The sequence below is a fragment of the Tiliqua scincoides genome, chromosome 2 (genome assembly GCF_035046505.1).
Source record: "Tiliqua scincoides isolate rTilSci1 chromosome 2, rTilSci1.hap2, whole genome shotgun sequence".
In the NCBI taxonomy this organism is placed as follows: Eukaryota; Metazoa; Chordata; class Lepidosauria; order Squamata; family Scincidae; genus Tiliqua; species Tiliqua scincoides.
In genome coordinates this window covers 249,519,494-249,525,162 of record NC_089822.1, presented here as the reverse complement: position 1 = coordinate 249,525,162, position 5,669 = coordinate 249,519,494, and the positions used below count along the sequence as shown (strand labels likewise).

At 46.4% G+C, this 5,669-nt stretch overlaps 1 pseudogene; it reads left to right on the top strand.

Annotated features, from left to right (window-relative positions):
• The first annotated feature begins 4,123 nt into the window (after window positions 1-4,123).
• On the top strand, window positions 4,124-4,241 carry LOC136642378 (5S ribosomal RNA; annotated as a pseudogene).
• The last annotated feature ends 1,428 nt before the right edge of the window (window positions 4,242-5,669 follow it).

The following is a 5,669-nucleotide window of genomic DNA, read 5'->3' as shown; positions in this document are numbered from 1 at the left end:
TTTCATATATAGTCTGAGGAACCGGGATGTTTTAGCAGCACTGAGAAAACTCTTTGCAAAACATTCATTGTGAGAATGATTTGAAAAGCACAGATTCTCCGGCTGGAATCTAGATGACAAACTGAATGAAGACTGAAGCAAGGTTTCTCTAAGTATATTTTAATTTAGAAATACAATTTCTCATTGATAACTGTAATGAACAATATATTCAAATAATTATAATAAATATCTTGGTTGCTCAGTTAACATTATAGTCACTTCTTATGATCTGCTAGGGTTAGGTTCCTGGAAAACCTAGTGGATACTGAGTCATTGAGTCAGTGGGGAAAATGTGGTTAGGTTCCAGGGGACCCTCTTCACCATACACTCTATGAACTATATGAACCTGAATTGGGGTTCCCATTGGGGAACAGTGATCATGCTGCGATCCGTTTTGACGTGCACGTTGGGGGAAGAATACCTGAATTGGGGTTCCCATTGGGGAACAGTGATCATGCTGCGATCCGTTTTGACGTGCACGTTGGGGGAAGAATACCAGGCAAATCTCTAACAAAAACCCTTGACTTCCGACGGGCGGACTTCCCTCAAATGAGGAGGCTGGTTAGAAGGAGGTTGAAAGGGAGGGTAAAAAGAGTCCAATCTCTCCAGAGTGCATGGAGGCTGCTTAAAACAACAGTAATAGAGGCCCAGCAGAGGTGTATAGCGCAAAGAAAGAAGGGTTCCACTAAATCCAGGAGGGTGCCCGCATGGCTAACCAGCCAAGTTAGAGAGGCTGTGAAGGGCAAGGAAGCTTCCTTCCGTAAATGGAAGTCTTGCCCTAATGAGGAGAATAAAAAGGAACATAAACTGTGGCAAAAGAAATGTAAGAAGGTGATATGGGAGGCCAAGCGAGACTATGAGGAACGCATGGCCAGCAACATTAAGGGGAATAATAAAAGCTTCTTCAAATATGTTAGAAGCAGGAAACCCACCAGAGAAGCGGTTGGCCCTCTGGATGGTGAGGGAGGGAAAGGGGAGATAAAAGGAGACTTAGAGATGGCAGAGAAATTAAATGAGTTCTTTGCATCTGTCTTCACGGCAGAAGACCTCGGGCAGATACCGCTGCCCGAACGGCCCCTCCTAACCGAGGAGTTAAGTCAGATAGAGGTTAAAAGAGAAGATGTTTCAGACCTCATTGATAAATTAAAGATCAATAAGTCACCGGGCCCTGATGGCATACACCCAAGGGTTATTAAGGAATTGAAGAATGAAGTTGCAGATCTCTTGACTAAGGTATGCAACTTGTCCCTCAAAATGGCCACGGTGCCAGAAGATTGGAGGATAGCAAATGTCACACCTATTTTTAAAAAGGGAAAGAGGGGGGACCCGGGAAACTATAGGCCGGTCAGCCTAACATCCATACCGGGTAAGATGGTGGAATGCCTCATCAAAGATAGGATCTCAAAACACATAGACGAACAGGCCTTGCTGAGGGAGAGTCAGCATGGCTTCTGTAAGGGTAAGTCTTGCCTCACGAATCTTAAAGAATTCTTTGAAAAGGTCAACAGGCATGTGGAAGCGGGAGAACCCGTGGACATTATATATCTGGACTTTCAGAAGGCGTTTGACACGGTCCCTCACCAAAGGCTACTGAAAAAACTCCAGTCAGGGAATTAGAGGACAGGTCCTCTCGTGGATTGAGAACTGGTTGGAGGCCAGGAAGCAGAGAGTGGGTGTCAATGGGCAATTTTCACAATGGAGAGAGGTGAAAAGCGGTGTGCCCCAAGGATCTGTCCTGGGACCGGTGCTTTTCAACCTCTTCATAAATGACCTGGAGACAGGGTTGAGCAGTGAAGTGGCTAAGTTTGCAGACGACACCAAACTTTTCCGAGTGGTGAAGACCAGAAGTGATTGTGAGGAGCTCCAGAAGGATCTCTCCAGACTGGCAGAATGGGCAGCAAAATGGCAGATGCGCTTCAATGTCAGTAAGTGTAAAGTCATGCACATTGGGGCAAAAAATCAAAACTTTAGATATAGGCTGATGGGTTCTGAGCTGTTTGTGACAGATCAGGAGAGAGATCTTGGGGTGGTGGTGGACAGGTCGATGAAAGTGTTGACCCAATGTGCGGCGGCAGTGAAGAAGGCCAATTCTATGCTTGGGATCATTAGGAAGGGTATTGAGAACAAAACGGCTAGTATTATAATGCCGTTGTACAAATCGATGGTAAGGCCACACCTGGAGTACTGTGTCCAGTTCTGGTCACCGCATCTCAAAAAAGACATAGTGGAAATGGAAAAGGTGCAAAAGAGAGTGACTAAGATGATTACGGGGCTGGGGCACCTTCCTTATGAGGAAAGGCTATGGCGTTTGGGCCTCTTCAGCCTAGAAAAGAGGCGCTTGAGGGAGGACATGATTGAGACATACAAAATTATGCAGGGGATGGACAGAGTGGATAGGGAGATGCTCTTTACACTCTCACATAATAACAGAACCAGGGGACATCCACTAAAATTGAGTGTTGGGCGGGTTAGGACAGACAAAAGAAAATATTTCTTTACTCAGCGCGTGGTCGGTCTGTGGAACTCCTTGCCACAGGATGTGGTGCTGGCGTCTAGCCTAGACGCCTTTAAAAGGGGATTGGACGAGTTTCTGGAGGAAAAATCCATTATGGGGTACAAGCCATGATGTGTATGCGCAACCTCCTGATTTTAGGAATGGGTTAAGTCAGGATGCCAGATGTAGGGGAGGGCACCAGGATGAGGTCTCTTGTTATCTGGTGTGCTCCCTGGGGCATTTGGTGGGCCGCTGTGAGATACAGGAAGCTGGACTAGATGGGCCTATGGCCTGATCCAGTGGGGCTGTTCTTATGTTCTTATGAATCTTAACTTGAAGTCTATGGGGCTAGGTGACAGCAAGGGCTCATCAACATCTCCAACATCTAATGCTTCCACTTCCGTGCTGGATACCCCTGGATGCATTGAGGTTTGTGGTGATTCCAAATTCTCCATGCTGGCTACCCCTTGACTTGTTGAAGCTTGCTGACCCAACAAAGAGGCCTCAGAGTTCAGCAGTGGGGAGGGGGTTGCAGCACCTGTCTCTCGGCTCCTTCCCTGGGTTTGCCCCAGCCACAGAGTAGCCCTCAGGTAACCTTCCAGAGACCTCTCATCGTCGGCCTCTCATCATGGCCAGGGTTGTGGAGGTTCAGCTGGAGTCCCCAAGATGGTGCCCAAGATGGTGGGGCAAGTCTGGAAGCGGACATAAATGTGTCTGACGATTCTCCACCTGCCAATACAATGCCCATTTCATGCAGAAAATTGACCCAATCCAGACAACTTGCTAAAAAACAAAGCGTATAATTGGCTGGATGTGATTACCACAACCCCTTCCCCCATCTGTTGTATACTGTATAGATGTCTCTTCCTCTCTGCCCTGCTTGACACTGGTGCTGCCTTCAGCTTGTAAGGAGGCCACTGTCTCTTCTCCTCTCCTCCCGCAACATCTCTGACCCCCACCTGCCTGCTCGTAACTGTGCTAAGCCCCTCCCCCCAAGTGCACCAGCACAGTATTAATGGATAAAGAGAACAGAATTGAAGATAACAATGAGAGTAGGTGGCAATTCACAGATACAGAAAAATGCCTGTATTCCCCTGATCTGATGATAAAACCATTGGTTGGCCTTGGGGCATTCTTTAAGCCCAGCGTTTGTCCTACAGGGATGACAATAGCAACCTACCTTACAGGGCAGATGTAACAATTTCTGGGATTTTGAATGTCAAATGTTTTGAATATACTCAAGTGCTACATAACTGCAGAATCCAATGAAAACACCCTGTCCTCCCCCTTCCCTGCCCAATTTTGCCCCCTCCTCGCCTCTCCCCATCCCATCTGTGCCCCTGTGGGGAGGAACATCTAGAGAATCTTAGTTGAGAGGACTGTGTTGAAAAGAACGAGGAATGAAAATTAAATGGGGTTAATATGATATAAATGTTGAAGAACATTGGCCGACAAATACGTACTAAAAAGTATTAAAGTGTAAATTTTAAAAAAACACACACAAAATGAGCAAGCTAACTGGCTTAACTCTCACGCCCTGCAAAAAAAGGTTTCAGTGTGCCCATGATGAGATTGAAAGCAGGGTCACATGCCTCTCCCCTGTTACCCTGCACATGCCCAATCTCGTCTGATCTCGGAAGCTAAGCAGGGTCAGGCCTGGTTAGTACTTGGATGGGAGACCGCCTGGGAATACCGGGTGCTGTAGGCTTATACCATAGTCTTTCGAGACTGAAGGTTGCCAACCACCAACCACCATGCCTCTCCCCACCCAGGGCCCTGTTGGGCTTCCACATACTCACGCGAAGGGCTGGACGAAGGACCTTTCAAAGACCTTCTGGAACCTGAGGCAGCATGCCAAATGCTGTTCCCACTTTCCTAGTGATGTGTCATGCTCCAATTCTCCCTGGATTGGAAAAGGAAGAGGCGGGCGGAGAGGAAGTGTGGAAAAGGAGAGTGGTGGGCTAGACCTCGTTGAGAAGGAAAAATGGGAGCCACAGTGACGAACCTCTTCATGGCAATGCCCCACTAGCTCCTTCTTAACTCAGTAGGAAAAGTCACTGCTCTACAGAGGTATGTCACAGTTACTTCAACACTAAATTGCAAAAGCTCACCTTTGGATTGCCTGGCCAGCAAAACTCAGATGCAAAAATGTTGGAGGAGTAAGAACTAGAACCCAGACCCACCCCACCCCTCTTCATAAAGCAATGACCTAACCACAAGGCAAGAAGGGGAAGACATTCAACACACTGGGTGCTGTGTTTGCTCTCTGCCTCTACACAAGATGCAGAAACCGTAGTATGCACACTACAAACACAATTCTCACTATTTATTTATTTATTTGTAAAACTTTTACATGGCCCTTCCATTCTTGCAGGATCTCTCAAGGCACCTTACAGATCAACATAAAATTACTCAATAAGTTATTAAAACAACCTATATTAATAACAAGCAGCCAATAAAACAGCAACAAACCTAGTTAAAAGCAAGACCAAAAATATATATATATATATTTAGTTTTTAGTGATCCCTGAGGGACACCAGCAAGGAGGTCCTATGTTCAAGGCAGAGGGAATTTCACAACAGAAAAACCCCTATTGCAGGTCACCACTAGCCAAACAAAAAGATAGCTTAGCACTGAGCTATCTCAGTGCGCAAAACTTCAGGGGATAAATTCTCAGTCTACTTCGCCTTTAGGGAATGTGGCTTTGAGTCGGGGACTTTAGTTAAGCCACACTAGCAAAAATGGAAAGTTGCAACCTTTCGGAGTCTGCACAGGAAGTTTTTCTGATGGCAAGCCTGCTCATTTTCCTGCTTCCTAGAGGGACCTTGAGGACCAAACTACACATTCCTTCAGCAAATGTCGGTTCCATCTTGGTGCATGTTGAATAACACAGATATAAGAAGAGGGACATGGGGGAGGGGTAGAGGCAAGTGGGAATGTTGCAAGGCCAAACAGCCACTCAAATAAGCAACTCAGAATGACTCGGTACACAAGGATGAAGGTTCACAGGCTTTTATTGAATTGTATACAATTGGTCCACGGGACTCATGTCCAAAGCATGGACCCCGTCTGAACACTGGTCCGTAAATTTTATACCACACAATCCTTTGTCTGAAAATCTAGACTTCTCATTCG